We start from the raw sequence: 21,020 nt of genomic DNA, 5'->3' as shown, positions 1-21,020 counted from the left end.
TCTTAGGGGAGTGGGGAAAATAGGAAAAGGGAAACTTTGCTCTAAATCTACAGCTCTCCAGATGTTTTCATTTGGACATATGTGATAACATTCTATTACCAGAACCCTGTAATCTGTCTTCATTGTGTATATTTAATATGGACAGAGAGATCTAGAGCTTTGATATCAATTATCCCTTCACCATGATTTTTTCCCTTGGATTTCCTCATTTCAGTTCATTTTGTTCCATGAACTCTTTCACAGCTCTTTGTAGTAGCAAAGAGTAATTATTCATTTGACATATTCTTTTCCTGTCCTCTCAGCCACCACTGGGCTTCTTGTTTCTGACAAACAGAATTTCCTGACCAATAAATAAGCTTTCTGAGGACAGCAGTTTGAAAAACAGGTGTGAAATGCAGTGAAAATGTCATCTACTTCAATTTAGATATGCTCCATTTCAGTGGCTAAGCCAAATTTTGATCCCCAACTCACACATAAATCTTTCTCATCTCTTTATTGAGTCCAAGTGCTTTAGGTTTTGACACGGACCATTCACTGTCCTGGAAGTATACCCTTAGGAAATCAAAGACCAGTTTATTTAGTGAATATACAACCACCGTAACAGACAAAGAGTTTTCTATCAATTAAAATATGAAAATGTCTTATGTCCTTCTTGCTTCCTTGTCACTTTGTGGCTTCCCAGGAATTCACAGCAATAAGGCCATGATTTCTGAGCTATGCTATGTCATAATTCACACGAACCTTCTTATCTTTTCTGCTTTTGTGCTAGATATGTCTTTAAACAAGGAATCTCGGATGAAAATAAAATTTATTCTCTTCATATTATGTACAGTCACAGCTTCCAAAGATTTAACTTCAAATATTGTCTTTTTTGGTTTTATTTTTTATTTTAACCATTTCAACAAGCAGCTGTCTGTAGTATCCCAGATCGCATATCATTCTCTTAGTGATGAAAAGCAAGGCACTTTTTAAGTAAATCCAAATCCATTGAACATGGGCAAGTAATTGCATATAATGAGTGCTGTGTAGGACTGGTGATGGCTGTGCAAAAGCTGTTCTGTAGCAGATACAGCCCATAACATGCCACTTGTCATCTGTCAGGACGTGTTAGGTAGTCTGCATGTGTGATTTGTGAAATCTCAAAAAAAAAAAAAAAAAAAAAAAGCAAAAAGCTAAGAATTCTGTTTCCAATTAAGTTTCTATGTTCATGAGAAATACTGAGGGTGACAAAAGAGTCTAAAAGAGTCTGAGCACTAACGGTATCTGCCAAGATGCATATATCAGGAACTTACATACCAGTTAACTGAACAGTACATTTTTTCCCCTCTGAATTCTACATCCTTTCTGTTATCTCTGGGATTAGATTATTTGTTGGTTGCATGAGTTTGTGGGTTTTTGTTTGATTGTTTTTAAAATGAAACAAAATATTAATCCAGAAACAGACCGTGTATTGGAAAAACTATAAAATTGAATTTCTTATCAACATCTTTCTACCCATCACTCTATTCTGGCTACATTTAGTATGTCCTTATTGTAATAAACATCTTTATTTATATATGTCCTCAATGCTCAGTAGACAATGTATGTATAGATACGACATCTCTAATTAAGTATAGACAGATAACAGCACAATGCCCTATCTGTCAGCAGTCTTTTAGGTAGATGGACCAAATGGTATTTGCTCTAACCCAAGAGTACAGCTCCCTTGGAGGCACAATGATTAGATTTTACAGCTCATTACTTAAAATCAAGAGAAATATATTGTTTGAGTAATCTGTTTGCAGCTTAATTTCTCAACATAATTAATTGTTCTTCCCCAAGAAGGGTAGGCCCACATGTTCTTTTCATTGTTATTAAACTGTTTATTGAGGTAGCTTGCATGGGAAGATCAGCTAATTATAAACAGCTGAATACTAATGTGACTTTGATAGAAGTAAGGCTTAGTGACAGAGTGCTGGCATTTTAACTGGAACTAAACTTTATCATCCTTTTTTTTTTTTTTTTTTTTAATTCAGAGGATAAATTAAATGTCAATCTGAATGCCTGCATCTGTTACAACAGCCTATATTCAATAAAGGTAGCTAAGAAAAGCAGTCAGGAAAGAACATTATGATTCTCCAGGCTTGTCTTTGGAATTACTGTCTCTGTAATTATTTGGAAATGTTTGGTATGGTTAAGATACAGAATTTAGTCTAATACCATCTGTTGAAGGATCTCTTCCTACCTACGACCTCCCAGTACAGGAGCCACATCTATTTTCTTGAGAGATGGAAATTGGCTTTGCTCTGGGAAAATGACAATTTCCATTACCTAAGAAAATTGCCAGGTAAAGGGAAATGATCTGATGGCAGGAGCAGCAGACCTGTCACCAGCATGTCTGGGTGTCTGCATGTCTACCTGCCACCGAGCGGAACCTGATAGTAAAATATTTGCTTAAGCTATTCTCATTTCAATTTTCAAATTCTACTAAGTGTGAAATAGGGTTAGGTTTGCAATGAAGGAGGTGTCAGACTGCTAATGTTCATATTTAGATGTACACAAGGATGTAAATATAGCTTTAATAGGTTCCACTATGCTGTCCCAGGTATCTCAGGCAATGGAATAGCCATAAAAATAAAAATTACCTTCAGCACTCTTAGCTGACAGTGAAACTTGGCTGAAAAACAGAATGACAGTCTCTAGAGCTTACACAGAACGTTTCCCTGTGGTATGCTCATAGCCAGATAAAAGAGGAAAACCTGGTTAGGAAACCAAGTACTGTTACTGGGCAGATGCAACATATTTTTATGTTTTAAATTTGAATGCAAGTACCTTAATATTCCTAAACAGAAACCATGTTTCTGTAATCAGCAGACAAATATCAAGCCTTTTTCTCATTTCCCTTTTTTTTTTTTTAAAAAAAAAGAAAAAAAAAAAAAAAAGGTTAGGAAAAACTATACATGACCTTTAACAAAACAGTGATCAAACCTGGAGCAATGCTAATTCAGATACAGAATGACTGTAAAGCCCTTTACTTCTCATCACACCAAAAGCTCAGTCAGCCTAGATTGGATAGGATTGCATAAAGCCAAGGGCATTCACCTTTATTAAAAAAGACAGCCTCAGTGTAAATCTGTACATCCGTTAATAAGGTCTCAAGACAGCTGAATACTTCAGCAAACACCTAGCACTTTGTTGAGTAGGGACAGACTCGAGCACATTCTTATATAATTAAGCACATGCTTGCAGGGTTTTACTGTAATGGGACCTCCTCCCAGCCTTCATTATAAACTTGTGTTTCGGAGATGAAGCTGAAAACACAGAGGGTTAAGAGGAAAGCTTTGTAAGTGTTTGAAAAGGCAAAGTGGGAACAAAAGCATTAATGTACACTGGGTTTTATTTCTGGCTGTTCTGCCCACAGTTTCGGTCATATGTTTGGAGAATTATTAGATGCTGTGCTGCACAGCTCCAGCCTCAGCCCAGTGATTTCTTACTTATTTCTGTTCTGTGATTTAAGAGCAAAAGTGACAACCAAAGTCCCTTTCTACACAGCTGAGTAAGCAGGCTCATGATAACTTATGAAATAAGAAAAAGGTATTTTTGATATGTCTGTAAGAATATAAAATATATTTTTTTCTTTGCTGTTCATTTCTATAACTACCATCTCAGGAATCAGAACAGGCTGGCAAGGAGTTTCCAGTGTGAAATAATTTAGTATCATATCCTCTGTCCAGGGAGAGAGTTTGTTATTTTTTACAAACCTGAAGACAGGAGGTCTCTTCTGGCCATAGGGACATTCAGTCACAGTCTTTGAAGAACATATGTGACAAAGGTGGGTTCAAAAATATCTAAATGATTTAAATTTGTAATCATCAGGTGTTTACTGCAGCATTGTTTTTAAACACCTGTTTTTAAATCTAGAAGAGAAGGAAATCCCTGGGGATTTTTTTTTTTTTAATGTGATGGCCTCTTCCCTCTACCATACCAGTAGTAAGACACCGGGAAGAGCCTATTCCTGCCCTCAGATTTAGCATTTAACATGAGGGAACTGCCATTAATTAACCTGGAAACAAGAAGGCTGAGGGGAGACATCATGGCTCTCTACAACTGCCTGAAGGACGGTGTCAGTCTCCTTTCCCAGGTGACAAGTTATAGGACATGAGGAAATGGCCTCATGTTCAGTTGAGTTGATTAGGTATCAGGAAGAGTTTCTTCATGGAGAAGGTGGTTAAGCATTGGAACAGGCTGCTCAGGGAAGTCCCCATCCCTGGAGTTACTTAAGAGATGCATGGATGTGGTACTGAGGGACATGGTCTAATGATGGGGCTCAGTAGGTCAGGTTGATGGTTGGAGTGATGATTTTGAAGGTCTTTTCCAACCCAGATGACTATGATTTTGTATTCCTTTGTGCCGTTCACATGTTGAACTTCTTGCACAAATGTCAAGTCAACCTGCAGGCTTTGAATTCCAGCAAAAGCAAAGGAAACATCTTCCAGTACCCCAAAACAACTGAAAAAAAAGCTGCACAAAAGAGCGCAGAGAAGTGTATTTGGAACACCAGGGAAAAACTGGAAGAATGCAGTACACAGTGTGAAATGGCATATCTCTCCATGATCAAATATGATTAAAAAAAAAAAAAAGTCAATCTGGGACTAAATAGTAATAATAATACTGTTTCAAAATGAAACTGCACAAATAACCCGAGCTCACCTATACAAATATATACTGAAAAAAATGTGTATTCAGACAGTGTCCTTGTTTGCCAAGTCTGTAATACTCAGTTATTGCTTTATTAAATTGTGAAATTGTGCATTTGCATGTGTATTTGCATACAAAAAAAAAAAAAAGTATTTTAATAAAAAGATAGTCTTCCTTCCATTAATACAAGTATTGAAGGGGAAGTGAGGTTTCTGTGATAAACTAGAGACTGACCCAACAAGATTTACTGTGGCCTTGTTGTTGCTCTCTTACTGTGAACTGCTTGATTTGTACATGTGAAAAAGCAATTTATCCAAGGCAGTGTGGCCTTTCTACTCCAAAGGTATTATTCATCTAGATCCCTGTATATGGATTTTGAAGTATTCCAGGCCCTGAGTAGCTTTAAACAAGTGATATTGCTTGAACACAGCTGAACTGAAAGGAGATGTCACTTTTCTTGTAGTGGTAAGTTTGACAATGGCTGTGCCTGAAGACTCAAAGGGCAGTTCAGCAACTGGATGATTACGAAAAAATAATAGAACTGTCTTTCTGAGTGCTCTCAGTTGTGAGTTCTTGAATTGTGAGTGCTCTCAGTTGTGAGTTCAGCCAAGTGACCAGAAGGAGTTAGATGACAGTTTTAAGAGTACTGATTTCCAGAGTACAAAACCATTACCAAAACTTACAGTAATGAGATTCATCCAAAAATGGTGAAGGACTTAATAGATTTAGACCTAAACCCTTAGGTCAAACCAAAAGTGCCCTGAGGAGAATCTTGAGCTGTGATGGGAGACAGGAGACTTTCATCTCCAGAGCTATATCAATCTTCAATCAGCACTGAATTAGCAAGAACAATTCAGAAAGAAAGAGAAGGCTTTGGGGTTCTTATTGCAGCCAGTCCTCTGCGACCTTCACAAATAAAACTAGGCTGGGGAAGAAAGAAAAAAGAAAAAAAAAAAGGTTGTGTAACAAATGCTGCGCAAGGAAAAGTGATACAATGGCTAGATTTTAGAGGACAGCACAACAGAGCTCTAGATGATTATGATGAAAAGGAATCCAGTTAAAAATAACCAGGGGACACCCAATAGAGGAGATGGGCAGCTGATGATCTCTCTACAGCTGTTGACAGTCAATATCATTATTTGCTAAAAAATAACAAGTGTTACTGCACAATGTATTTGCACAAAGAGGTTTTTTTTTTTCCTTTCTCCTTTCTCCTTTTTTCTTTTCCAGGGCTGGTGCTGATGGCAGTCAATATCAGATTGCTTCAGACCCTCAGCACCCAGTCTGGACATCACTGCCGCACTGTATTTGATTCATGAGAGCAAAATCTTCTGCAAAATCTTCTAAGGCCACATACTTAAATAAACAAGCAAATAAATAAATAAAAAGGAGGAGGGGACATTATAAAGTGTCACAGAGATGCTAGAAGTGTCAAGACTGGAAGGACTTTAAGTAATCCCTGAACCTGCTGCGATAAATACTAATACTCTCTAGCTTCATACAATTTATCTCCACGTGCTCAGTCCTCATACACAAAATGTTTTTTATAACAGAATGTACCAATGTTTGTCTTGCACCAAACACAATCATCTACCTGGTTAAAATTATGTTTGAGATAAAACTGTGATTCTCCTTCCCTGTAAATTGTTATAAAATGTGCTGTTAAATGTTTCAGTGATATTAATAAATGATGCTTAAGGCATTTGCAGAGAATAATAATCCAATGATTCTATGCTGTTATACTAATCATGCATACTTTTAATCTCTTCTGCAACTGTATGTGAGAAAGCAAAAGTAAATTTCTCATTTGCTTTGATCTTCAGTTAGCTTTGTAATATTGTCTGTTGAAATGACAAACACTGAGGAGTCTGATTACTATCATCCTCCAACACTTACACATCTTGAGTTGGGCTCCCTAATATATTATAAGATTATAGCAATAACAACCAAAGTAGAAGTGTTGTCTTGATTCACTTTCAGGATTTTAGAATTTATAGGTCAGATTTGTTCTTTGTTGTTCTTCTATTTAACCATGAAAACTAAAACATTCATGTCACCCCTGGATTCCAGGAACTAGAGCTGTAAAAAAAAAATAATAAAAAAATAAAAATAAAATTGACACTGAAGCTGCCAATATTATACTACGTTCTTCTGTAGACTGACTCATGGGCCAGAATTGTTTGAGAGAGTGAAAGTATAGATGTACTAGCCTAGTTGCAGAAGCGCCAGAGTTTGCTTGTATAACCGTATTTAGATGAGGACATTTGAAACAAATCAAGTATATCAACAGAATGTAAGAATATCAATTTATACAAAATGGTAGTTAAGCAAAAATAAATTAACATGTGGAAGTGAACAATTGTGCTCAATTGATGTTGTGGATGAGGCAACACCAATCTTATATATTGCTGCTATATTCATTGATGAGAACAACATAGCTCTTTTCTGATCACCCATGGTCAGTACACTATGACACTCACTGTGGCTCTGTCCCCTAGAGAACAAGGAAAGAGTTTGCATGGTTCTTCCCATCACAACATTTCTGTGTGAGTCTCCAAAGGGTTGACCATATTAGCTAGTCTGGCTAGCTAAAACTGACTCAGTTGTTTTGCATCAGTGGGTCCTTTTTCTGCTGAGGAGGCTTGTTGTAAGCACCTGCATACCAAAGGACTTCAGGCTGGTAGGGTATCAACTAAATGGTCCTATTTAGTGTAAAGTGTTAGAATGGGACCTTTATCTTATTAGTATAAACATTTTGCACCGATGGTTATTCAACGTCTGTAGACAAGCCATTAAGCCATAGTGTTACAACCTATCTGCCTACAAAATACTCAACACTGTCTGACTGGACTTGTCAAGATCTGTGAGACAGGTGATAGAGCAGAAAAACAAATTGATCTTATCAAACTTCTTTAAATCAGAGCAATAAGCTCCAGGTTGTTAGCTGCAGGATTCTTCTCCATATGCAGGCTGGAGATGACTGCCATGTCATCTGAGCTGAACTGGGGTGGATTGGCCAGAGCAGAGCTAAGCAGAAACTGGTTTTATAGAACCATGAGAATTTCAAAGTTTCTAGTCAGGAATCAAACCAATCTCCTGAACATCCCTGTGATCTCAGGATCTTGGGAACATTGGGTTAGATCAAATTAGAACATTTCACTCATTAGAGCATTGCTCTTTGATTTTAATTGGTGCTAAAACATAGAAGAAAAATTAGTTCTGTTCCCAACAAGGAACTTCATCCTTTAGAAAACATTGAAGACATAAATTAACTTTTTTGGATTTAGGGCTTTGTTTTTGTTTTTGTTTTCCCAGTGGGAAATTTGTAAAAAGGTTTGCTATTCAATGAAATGATGTTTTAGGGAGACAAAATTTCCTCCAAAAACTCCCATCCATCCTTAGTTTGACTCTACTTTAACGTGAAAGAGAGTTGGAGATTCTTAGATTTTTCACAGAAACAGATCTTTCAGTTATCTGAATTATAGCTAAAGCTGAATCACAGCTGTTACTATATAATGCATGCTGAGACCAAAGATAAATGCCACATCTTTCTATCGATGCAATAGAAATGCTGCAGATTTATTTGGAAGTATTCTCTGTCCTCTTACTTTCAGAGTGGCATTGTGTTCCTTATATTTTGCATTATCTACTTGCTTCTCCATTCTGACCATACAACATGTTCATCTTATCCCACTCAGCTGCATTATGTCGGGACACTATTAAATATTTACCTTCTGCAGCATAATGCAGCACTTAACACTAAGCTTGCCATTTCTGCCAAACAAACATAAACCATAGCAGGGCTTATAAAGTTATAAGTTCCAGATGGTGATGAATAAGTAATGTTGCACCCTGGGCCTAATTGCTCTAAGTTTCTAGATACCTGCGAACCATCAATTATACATTACAAGTGCTGCTCCTTAATTGTTTCTTGCTGGCATTTCAAACGAAAATGTAGAACAACAATGGCACTGTACTTGCAAGGGATTTCTCTTGAAAAGTTTTCTTTGCCATTATTAGATTTTTAAACTGTTATCTGGCTCTGAATGAAGTTTATAAAGCTGACATTGAAAAAGTTCCCTGAAAAGAAAAAAATGGAAGTCCTCACTGCCTTTTTTATGATAAAAGTGAGAATTCACTTGCTTCATGACAGTCACTGTGCCTACTGTATAATCCAATAAGAGGCTGCGCACTGTGCTTTATTAGTGATTTTAAGAGCCTGATCCAATTAGCTTAGAATTTTATCTTAATTCACTGTTCCCATTCAGCTCTGGAGAAAATATGTTGCCAGCATGGTCACAAGCTCAGCAGGAGTTAGCTGCCCTTGTCTTTCACGACTCAGCAGAGCTGTCCTGCCCGGGGAGCTCAGTTGCCTTTCTGCAGCTCCTGATCTTCCCCTCTCATGTTGCAAATACATCTCCCTCAAAGAACTGGTGGTGCTCATGTCTACCCAGAGCCATACTTCCAGGATAGAAGGTCTCTGTAAAGATGTAAGAGAACATATGAGGAAGGTCACTTAATTCTCCTTATGAACTCCCAATAGAGTTCATGTTTGGAGATCTATGAGGCATTTACCCAACAACCAAGAGGTTAGTTTTGTGTAGTACAATCACTCAAGGCATTGTAAGGTATTAAAAAACTATTGCACATCCCATTCTGAAATAGGTCAGGTAAGACCTCTTTCAGGGAAGTTATCCAGTCCACCGACGACGGAGTTGCCAACCCTGCTACTAATGAACTTTGTATTACTATCAGGAAAGAAATATTTTTTTCTAAATTATTATTTACAATCAGTGGGACATTCATATTCATTAAAGGACTGTGCTGAAGGGGAATGGATTTCATATATTTTTAAAAGTTATCCTGAATTGATAATTTTTTGTCCCTCTATGGAAGCATTTCATCAGTGTACCTACAGCAGTTTGGGTACTTTAAAGTTATGACTTGATCTAATAAGTAAAGATTTATTTTCATGCTTTCCTGTGTTGTTTGTTGTTGTTGTTTGTTTGTTTGTTTGGACTGGAACCTACTCCTAAAGTAATGTACTTAGTGGAACTGCTCATGATCTCAGCCAGTGTTCTTCAGGACTGATGCTCTCTGAAACTCCTCAGATGGTTGCAGAAGACCTACAGTGAGGTCCATTGGTCAGAATGACCTCAGGCATCCTACCTCTTGCCCCAAGCCTTGCTGCCTGCAGTACTGACTATATTGGTCCAGGACCTTGCCACACTCTTAGAAGGTCATACCTGGTAGAATTACACCCAGGCCCACAGGTAGATTACTCCCACCTTATGGGAGTACCTACTTTAAGTCAACTTCTGTATTAATCAGCTGAACAGTGCCTAGGACATTGGTTGAGGCCCCTCAGTTCCAACTTATGTACTATTAAATTGTTAGGATGTTCTTGGCCTGGCTTTCCCTGCCCTCAATGTGCGCTGTCCCATACAACCCCTGGGCTTGGCAAGGAATTAGTATGAGCCAGGAACCACTCCCAACGAGACATCTGTATTTGGCCATCTTGCCAATGAATAGGTTGAATAGCTTGGAGAAGGGTTGTTCCAGCTGGCCTCAGGGCCACAGAGTATCCCTTGTCCCTGCTCAGTGTGCAAACAGAGATTATGGGTATGCATATGCACTGCAGCCTGTGCTAAGAGGCAAAGGGAGCTGTGTGCTGCCCTACTTTGGAGTTCACTCAACGCCTGCACCAATCCTTTTGAGGAAAAGGCAAATCTGGATTTGAGGAAAAGGTCTCATACCACCTCCTCACCAGATGTATCCTTTCTGTGGAATCTGAGGCAGTGAAGTACTTTTGAATCAAGTATTAACATATTACACAGTCAAAGTTTAATTTTAACTGCAACAGAGATTGGAAAAGGACAAAATAAAATTGTAGTCTGATGAACACAAAGGCTCCTATCTTCTCAGAAAATAAATTTCAAAGGATTATTGAAACAGAGCATGGAACCGGAACAAAATATTTCACCCCCCACTACCTTTATGTTGCCAGATTTCAAGAGTGGAAAAATAAACACAATTTTAAAAATTACTCTGCCATGATAAAATGCTATAATGATTAAGATAACACGGCTGAAGGATATCTGCAACGTAGACCTGGTGACAGTTTGTGTGGGGCAATTCAGAGAAAGCCTGATTTCTTCTCAGGGAATTCACTGACAAATTGGACCAAGGAAAATATACCCACAGCATTGTCCATGTCTTGGTCCTCACATCTTTGTACTTGTCACTGTCACAGCTCTTGGATTCCGTATACTAACCAGGGAGCAAGCATTGATTTCATTGATGTTTTCAGATCATTTCCTCTGCTAGTGAACATCTGCAGTATAAAGGTTTGGATTTCTGGCTGAAGGCAGGACAGTCATTCCCATCAGAATATTACACTTGAATATTCACCCGTTTTAAAGCTGAATTCCAGTGTTAGGACTGGCATCCTGTTTACAGATATTTTGGTAGTGCTCCAAATCAGCAAAGGAGCAGAATAGAAACATTTCCAGGTATTTGTGCAATTAGCTGCAGCTCCTTTAGTGTCTTTCCAGAAAATTTTGGCAGAAGGAACTTTACATTCTTTAGGAAGAAACCTTAATTGTAACTTAAGAGTTCCCCTACAAATACATAGCATCTGTCCTGCATATGTAGGCAGATGTCAGATATTTCTCTGTGTTGCTGAGGGTTTAACTGAGATTTTTATTTTTATAGTGAGTAAGCCCTCTCCCTCTCCCCTCCACTCCTCTCCTCTCGCCACTTCACAACCTGGTCATTCAAGTGCCCTTTTTATCAAACAAAATATATTATACAAGATATTGCAGTGAAAGAAAATAACATTAGATTCAGAAAATATAGGACGTGCATATGTAGATAGCTACATTTTTGTAGAAAAGTTAATGTAGAATAATAGGATAGAGATGTTCCTTCAAAATTTCAAGCCCTCTACAGAGGAGGTTTGGTGAGGGTGAAGGAAAATTTTCTCTGTCATTTTAAGTCACCAGAGAGAGAAATCAATAGGCCCCAACTGTGCTCAGATGCACTATTTTCTGTAATCACAGATGTTAGAGTTGGAAAAGGTATATTAGGTTTATCTAATCCATTTTCCTGTCATATTGCTGCATTGTTCTCTACTATACATTCTCCACTGCCTTTCCTGATTTAGATTTTAAAACCTGTATAGCTTAAAATAGTATGTTATAGACAAGAAGTGAATGGTTAACTTAGACTTATTCTGTCCCCATACTAAAATACAGTATTAGTGCATTTATTTGGTAGGACTGTGACCTCTGTTTATTCTTTTCAGCTCCTCTGTGACATTGTATTTGCTTTACAACACGGAAAATTAAAAAATAATAATAATAATAAATTAATTAATTAAACAGATTCTCTTTGACATGCAAGTACTTTGTTTCAGGCTTTTTCAACCATTTTGAAGACCACGTATTTCTATCTGTTGACATAATGCTAAATTACTGTGATAATGAATTGTGGGTTTAAAACTGGTGCAAAAGGAGAATGCTATGGAACAAAAAATAGGGCTCAGAAAAATCTGGTTGCCAGCCAGCCAGCCAATATTGTCAAAAATAATCCGTATTTGCACACAACACACAACTGTTAAAGGCTTGGGATCTGGGAAATGGGAGAATTAAGGAACATTGCCTGAAATGATAAAGGGGAGCTGCAGAAAACCTTAGGAAACTGATCCATGTCATAATGAGCTGAGCAGTTCTCGAGAGCCTAGCAAGATGCACAGTAAATAAGATACCATATTTCAGATAAAATACCTTGAACTTGATCCTGATCTCACCCATTCAAATGTTACAATGCTGCTTTTTCCCTGACACAGAGGAAGATGACTCTGATTTATACATCACAGCTCAAAGCAAAGTTTGTCCCTTGCACTGGAAGAGAAGAAGGTTATTAATGAATTCTCTCACAAGTTTAACATTGTAGCCTCCAAAGGTACTACATTTCATGTGGTTATGAGAAACAGTCGGCTTAGGAGAAAAAAAATCCTCAGCAGAAAGAGATATATTCATTAATTCTTTCTGATTTCTAACTGTCTCCTGGGTCTTCCCATTGCCTGGCATTCTTTTAATGTCAAGGATGCTTTCACTTTTGACTGTTGCTGGCATATTCCTGTTTTCTTCTCTCTCACACACACACAAATATATATATATATATACTTTATTTATTTATTTATTTATTTTCTTGTATCACATGTTCACATTTTCCAAATGCTTGATTTTCAGCTCAGGCATTCTGATATTTGCTGTTTCCAAGTTTGCTGTCAAACCCTCTCTTCTTTTCCCACCAGGGAATCTCTGATACCTCTGTTCAAGAAAGAAAGGGGAAGGGAAATCCCAGTAGGTTGTAACACAGAATGACAGGATCACAGCAGTTGCTGTGACTACTGTTCTCATGTTAAAGCATCTGGCTTACAAGTTATCCATGCAATCACATAGCAAGTGAGATGTTATGGCATAACAGATTTGGGGAATGAGGGGATCTGCTGAGACCGATTAAAAACCCTCACTCTTACCTATGATCAGTATCTCCATCCTACTTGACTGGAGGTGTATGTCTCAAATCATGATCAAATTGTATGATCATGATCTTTTGAAGGACAATCTCGTCTGCTTTAGCAATGCAAAATATAGCTCTCTGCCACCTCAGATCCAATGCTAACATCATCCATCAATCCTACGGGCACTAAAATTGCAGGTGGGGTATATTTTTCCCTCCCCTGCTCTGTCTGCATAAATAGGTCAAAAATATGGAGTCCAAACTCATGGGCCAGGACCAAACCAGAGAATGATCAATGAAGGTAAAAGGAAGGTAATCCAATGAGCTCTGCATTAGCTATTCCCACCAAGAGGAGAGAATTCAGAATTAGAAGTGCCTGCTCAATGCTTTACAGGACAAATTTGGTGTTAGGAACTGCCTTGAACAACAAAATAATAGCAAGCATTATTACACAACTCCGCAAATCCATAAATTGCATCTCCAAAAGAATGAAGGACTTAGAGAAGAGTAGCAGAGTATGCAAGACATTCAACAGGAACAGCTAAAAAATAAATGAGGTTCTGCCTGAAACAGAAAGGAATGAGGGAATTATAACACAGCACACAACATCCTGCATACCTCTATTAAGGTTTTCTCTTGAGCTGCTGAAGTTTGTCGGCTGAAGAAGGTATTTTGATGTTCTTTGGTCTCCTCTTTCATTAATGATAACTGTTAAAACAATATATACTTCTGCCATCCATAGAAATTATGAATTTGTCCTTGAATTTTCCTAAGAACTTGGCATCAGTGATGGAGACAAATGTCCAGTTCTACACCAAAGGTCCTTTATGGTCCACCTACTATAGCTCCCTGTAGCAATCCCATTACAGTGGCATCTGGACCAACATAGCAATGAATGATTCACTACCCCCTCTATGTACAGTTACCCAGTCAACAGAGAGAGATAGTTGAGGCACCAGAGGTAAGCAGCTATGGAATATATCCAGATACATCTTAGGCTTACAGAAATTTTCTTTCATATATTTTGATTTTTTTCCATTTCACTTTTTAGCAGACCTTCAAAGCCACATGCCTGCTCCACTGACCCACCAGGGATCACAGGCACCTACTTTTGAAGGTTGCTTTATTGAACGTGTCATATTTATATGCATGCAAGGAATCCAAGTGAGATGGACTGGATCTTGAGACTTCTGTTTTTCTTCATTAATAAGGTAATACATCTCCACTGGCAGTTGCTCTCTTTGCTTGATTTTGGTTATAACCATTTATGAAATAAAAGGAATACTTACGAAATAACATGGTGTCTTTAGACGCTTTTTAAATAATGCAGATAACTACAACATGTCATGGCTTATTTTTGACCTGAGTTGTTTTGATTTTCTGAATAGAACAAGAACAGCAATTTAATTTATCAAGAATGGGGTCAATTGTAGCTACAACAGCTAATGCAAGTCCTTAAAGGTAAGCTGGGAACAAATGAACAAACAATGAACAAATTCCAGCAATCAGCAGAATCAAGTAACCCTAGAATTGGATTAATAAGGATCCTCCTTAACTCAAATTTTTTTCCACCTGGTGAGTGTTTTCCTTCTCTGATGCAACTGCTCTTTCTCACCTATTAAAATTTAAAAGGCTAACAACATGTTATGTTTGAAATTGCAATTTACCAGCTCACAGCAAAGTATGACCTGAGTGTGAAAGCAGAAGAATCTGCCAGTTACCATGTCACTAAGGCCAGCTTTTTAAAGGTACTCTTTTCCTTTTTTGAATTTCCAAGTTTTTAAACACCTTTAAGCACCTGGTCCTGAAGCTATCAAAATGCAAAAGATAGGCAGATTAATTCAGTAGCTCACTTGGAAGATTTGAAGAAGGGGAGAGAGGACTTGCCTGGTGGAATGCCTAACCTGAGCTACAGCTGTTCGAGAAATACAGAAAAGGACAGGTTTGAACACAAGAGAACACGATGTACAAGTTAAATAGGTTCTTTCTGAGCTGGTAGCAGACTTGCTCTAAGCTCTCACTCCTTTCCAATTTGGCATCTGGCCTTCTTAAAATTTCTCTTTACTAACAGTGCAACAAATTTAAACCCACTCCAGAAGTGCATTTAATTCAGAGGTTGTCTTTTCCCTTCACCTTTTTTGATAGCTGCCTGGTTGTCAGGCAAAATAGCACTGCCCCACTCAGCAGAATGAAAAAGATACCAGCCTAAATGCGTTGCCCTGCACCTTCCAGAAACCATTCAGTTTTTCCATTTTTTTCCTTCCATTAACAAGATAACTCATTTCAGATGAAGAACATATCCACAGGGGAGCAACTGGTGCAGCTCATTTTTGTGCTGATATATTTGCTTCTTTGGAAACTGCAGAGAGCAACAGCATCACTGCTGCAGCACAAAGCTTAGAAGCCACTAAAAGACCTTTCAAAAAAAAAAAAAAAAGGTTCTTCCAACCCCAAATTCTCTACTCTATACTCCAAGAAGCTGGACACATTGCAGCGTTATGATGTCACAGTACTCTGTAGTCTGAGGCAGGTTAATGTGGGTCTGCAGAGAAACTGGATTGCTTCTGCTGATTGAGTGCAAAATTTAGCAAATCTAAATCCCTGATATAACCAGACAGTTTAGACTTGGTCTCCTGCTAAATAAACAGTACAAAGACTTTCACTAAATTAGTCTGGGATCAGAAAACACTACATGTACTTTAAAAAAAAACAGGGAAGGATGACACAATACCACAGTTTCCAATTTCATGTATGTTTATGGATTCAACTGATCTCTAGATCAGTAGCTATAAACTCATCTACTGCACACCATATTGCGTTTTCATAACCTACAAACAGTGACAAAGCTATCTCTCCCTCCTTCCCTTCCTTCCTTCTTTTCCACCATCCTTTGCCTACCCTGCCCTGCCCCAGCCCTAAAAAAAAAAGCCACCAGCACTTGGCAGGATAGTTGGTCATTGCTAAAATAGGAGGCATTCATTAATAGCTGCAACTGCAGATACAAACAGCTTTCTCCTCTGCTTGAATTCAAGCTTAGCTTTTTTGTTTGCCAGAGAACACATCCTGTCTGAAATTCCATAAGGCAAAGAGACAACGGCAGGTAAAGATCCTGTATTCACTTGCTATACCACAAAGAAATGCCAGGGCAAACTGTCGCAAGAAAGGACAGTTTCCATTGTAAGGAGAAAAAAAAAGAGGAAAAAAAAAAAAAAAAAAAAGGCAAATTTAATGTGCTCTCAGACAACTAACAAAGGTCAGTAGTAAACCAGTAAAATTCAATTCCAGTAAACCCATTTTTGCTGTTCCTTTTTGTCTATCATGGAAGTAGAGAAAATATGCACAGTATGGGGTCACTGGATTATTAGGAATTGATTGTAATTATTAGTAATTATTAGTAATCATTGTGCAAGTCATATCCAATCAACATTAAGGATTTGAAATCACTGGGTGAAGGATTTTAACCACATAGACTCCATTTACTGAAATCATATGTGGCACATAGATACCTCAGAAAGTTTAACATTTTTGAGTAGAAGCACTGAAGTTAAGTTTCCTGAACAATTTTTAATATCAAAAAAAGAAAACAAAAACCTTCCACGTGCCTTTATTTTATTTTATTTTATTTTCACATTTATCACTCTGGGCACACAAGCCAACATTTCAATAAGCCCATTTATTTAGGATGTTCACATTGTCTCAATTTTAAAGCATAGCCTAGAAAAAGTTCATACTGGACAAAAGTAGTCTGTGGTCCTTAATATCTAGAACTGTTTGTACCTGAGCAACTCTGTTTTGTTGTTGTTTTTCTCTATTTTCTGTTCATGAACTGAGCTTCCATCATGAGAACAGATGTTTCTCAGACAACAGGGTTGGGCAGCACTTTCCCAAATTCCTGCTGTGGGTGAGTATTTTACATGATGCAAACCCCAGCTCCTGTGAAGCCACACCATCTGATCTCTTCAGGCCTTTTGCTCCGCATCTGGTCCTCCAAACCACCAGTCACAGCCCTTGACTTTGCTCTTCTCCAGCAGTGGGTGACTGAGCATAACAGGAACATGCCTCCGCCCTCATTGGCATGGTCCTTGAAAACTTGAATTATGTCAAATCAAAGTAGTTTCCCAGTCAGGAAATCAGCTATCACAGCTTCATTATTTTCCAGGGAAGATCTGTGTAATGTGTGTTCACTAGAATCTGCTCTATTTACAAACACTTCTCTCTGCTGTTCTATTTCCATCCTATATAAACAATTATTAGAAATGCAGATTTATTGCTTCCAAATGTAATTGTGTTCTGCAAAGCACTTGAGTGCTGTTGACCATGACTAATATTAGCTGGCAAGGCTCTCAGGGGCAGCTGCTTTTGGAGGTAGCTAGTTCTCCTTGTGGTATTTCCACTGGAAAAATAATAATAATAATAATAATAATAGAGAAACTTAAAAATTATGCATGAAATGTACCTTACAGTCTGAAAAGCACTGATTTGCTATTACTACTAAGAGTTAAAACAAACACAAACTGAGAAAAAAGCCACTTACATAGGAGTACTTTGCTTATAACAAGGTTATGAGTACATTATAATTGTAAAGAAGTGTTGTGCAAGCTTTTTAACCAAGGACTTCTAGCTCACTGTTACCCAATAATTAAAATAAATTTAGTTTGCCTTTATTTTACTTCCTCACTTTGAAAACTGGTATTGCATCAGTGAAAAAGCCTGTGCTGTCACAAGCCCACAGCATACAGTTTTACAAAGCAAGCTGCATTTGTGAAAAATAGCATATTTTTAGAGGTATCACAAGCAGGAAAATGAGACAAAATAAGCAAGCTATATCTTAATCATTACTGTTTCAGAACGGTATTTTTCCAGTGCGTATCTTAGCACAACTCAAAGCTCAAGTTATTAAATGTAAGTAACTACTTCAGTTTTTTTTTTCAGTTTTGGGCCCCTCACTGCAAGAAGACCATCAAAGTGCTGGAGCATGTCCCCAAAAGAATGACAAAGCTGGTGAAGGGTCTGGAGAACAAGTCTTATGAGGATTGGCTGAGGCAACTGGGGTTGTTTAGTCTGGAGAAGAGGAGGCTCAGGGTAAATCTTATTGCTCTCTGCAACTACCTGAAAGAAGGCTGTGTGGGGTTAGTTTCTTCTCCCAAGCAACAAGTGCTAGGACAAGAGGAAATGGCCTAAAGTTCTGCAAAGGGAAGTTTAAGATGGATATTAGGAAAAAATTCTTCACTGAGAGGGTTGAGAGGCATTGAAACAGGGAAGTGGTTGAGTCACCATCCCTGGGGGTATTCAAAAGACGTGTAGATGTGGTGCTTACAGTCTGTTGTTAGGCTTGGCAGTGCCAGGTTAATGGTTGGACTTGATGATTTTAGAGGTCTTTTCCAGCCTAAATGATTCTATGATTCAAGGTAAACTGAATCACACTTTAGTTTCTATTGGTTGTATGACAGCAAGACATCTAGGAGATTAATTTTTAGAATTTATATTTGCCTGTTAACTTAAAAAAGGAGAAACATATGGCATTGTTATCCTTTTTTCTCTTTATATATAAAGCAAAGAGGTGAAATTAGTATTAAATTCAAGGCATTCAAGTAAAGTATAATTATCTGCAGATAGCTGCAAAAACTTCACACAAGACAACAATATGATTAAGAACAATTGCTGTATTTGTTTACTATTATATAGAAATTAAGTTGCTATCACTTTAATTTCATAAGTTACTTTTTAATTTCATGAATACTTTTTACAACAGTGAATCAGTCCATTCTAGAATGAGGTCAATGACAATATCAGGACATGCCTCTAAAACCGTCCTTCTGGGCAGTCACAGTGTTGTTTCACAAGTTAATTAATACTCCAAATGCATACACATGAAAATTCTGACATGCTTATAGTACTTTAGGTTAGTAGTTCAGGCAGGTGAAGTTGTTTTCTTAGTCCCCAACATTTTCAAGATTTGTGAAATTTTGACATTTTCCAAGAAAAGACAGAGGAATGCACCAGCAAATGCCAAAAGACCAAACAAAGAGAGAAAACTGATCTATAGACCAAACATGATCTGAGATCACTGTGCTCCAGAAAGCACTTACAGACCTGCCAAAATTCACCAATGACAGTTTTATCAAAACAGATCCATTCCTCAGTAAATCTGATGATTTCCGACATAAATAAATAAATAAATAAATAAATAAATAAAGCTTTATATCCTCTGGAAAAAAATAAAATAAAATAAAAAAAGGGAGAAAAAAAATAGGTTATCAGTTGCAGTCATTCATTCAACAGTCTCCAAAATGCACATGTCCTGGGACTCAGTGTCCCTGGAGAAGGTAAGAATGATCTCCATTTTACAGACAGGCGAAAAATGTAGAGGTCTTTCCAAGGCTGTTAAAGGAAAGCTCATCTAAGACCTAGCTACCTCCAGAAAGTGTTCTGTAAAATATGTTTTTTATAGTATAACTTCATTCCCTAATGCCCTAATTCCCTAATTGCCCACCCTTTTCCTTCCTCTGTCTCACTGTTGGGTCTGGTTACAGTGAAATATTTTAAACTTTCTCAGGCTGTATTTTCTTTTAAAATATTTGTACAAGGACTTATGCACTTAATGTTGTCTGTGTTCTCTAGACAGAAAGGTAATTAATAGCTTTAAGAATCCTGACTAGAAATCAGCTTTATCGGCTTCCAAACTTGCCAGCTCCTAAGTTCCCTTCTTTCTGGGGAAGTACACTAATGACTAAAACAATATGTAAAAGACAATATTGATGGCCCTAATGGAAGTTGTTAATCACTCCAGACTTCCAAATTTTTTTCAGGGAACTTGAGAAGCATTAAGGTTCCCATCTATCAGCCTTGCATTGCAGCAGTGATTTAGGCAGGAAATGGCCAATTGCCTCCTCAAAACAGACCTTCCTGAACTAATGGTTAAATATTTTTGAAAAGTTTATCCACAAAACTTTGAGGTTAAATAGGAAAGCACTTAAAAACTTAGCTATAGAGAAAGGCAATTGAAAAAAAGGAGGTAGATACAATTTCTGTCTGGGGCTCAAATTAGTTTTTGGGGACAAAACAAGATGTAGGAGGACTGTCTTCAACCCTTCATCATAACACGTACACACACGGGAAGAGAGTCAAGACTCCTTAGAACTCTCCTAATTTATTTTTGTGCTTGACAGTACTAAAACTAAAAACTGGAAAAAAAAAAAAAAAAAAAAAAAAAAAAAAAGCATAAAAATGGTTGTAAATACTTTTCTGTAATTACAGGGACAGATCTCTGTAAAGAATAAGATAAACTCTGTGCAATATTTATATATTTGTTCCCCATTTAAGGAAAAGGATTGTCCAGCTCTACTTTGAGCTGGTGTGGCCCCACCTCAAGTACCATGCACAGTTTTGGGTGCCACAATATAAGAAGGAAATAAAGCTATTAGGACGACAAATATGATGAAAAGTTTAGAGGGGAAGGTGTATGAAGGGCGGCTGAGGTCCCTTGACTTGTTCAACCCAGAGCAGAACAGGCTGAGGGGAGGCCTCATGGAGGCCTGCAGCTCCCTCACAAGGGCAGTGGAGGGGCAGGTGTTGAGCTCTGCGCTCTGGGGACAGCGACAGGACCCAAGGGAATGGCATGGAGCTGGGACAGGGGAGGGTCAGGCTGGAAGTCAGTGAATTCAACAAATCTGGAGGTCAGCATGAGTTAGGAGAGGCAAAGATTTTTGTCTACTACAGCAGCTTAATTTACCCTACAACCATTCATCATCACACAGATCAGAAAAAAGTGAAAAGCTCAACACTTAACTATGTACTCTCTCTTTATAACAGAC

General features: G+C 37.8%; 1 long non-coding RNA gene across 2 annotated transcripts; it reads left to right on the top strand.

Moving 5' to 3' along the window:
* Positions 1-3,238: 3,238 nt before the first annotated feature.
* Positions 3,239-6,803, top strand: LOC110351561 (uncharacterized). Of its 2 annotated transcripts, none has more exons than XR_002399164.4 (3): positions 3,239-3,322; positions 3,649-3,811; positions 5,908-6,803. It is a non-coding gene; the product is annotated as an uncharacterized lncRNA (long non-coding RNA). The 2 variants fall into 2 exon arrangements; XR_002399165.4 differs by lacking the exon at positions 3,239-3,322 and adding an exon at positions 3,341-3,535.
* The last annotated feature ends 14,217 nt before the right edge of the window (positions 6,804-21,020 follow it).

This window comes from Anas platyrhynchos, chromosome 3, assembly GCF_047663525.1.
Source record: "Anas platyrhynchos isolate ZD024472 breed Pekin duck chromosome 3, IASCAAS_PekinDuck_T2T, whole genome shotgun sequence".
NCBI classification, from domain to species: Eukaryota; Metazoa; Chordata; class Aves; order Anseriformes; family Anatidae; genus Anas; species Anas platyrhynchos.
This window is presented reverse-complemented; position numbering and strand designations above follow the sequence as displayed.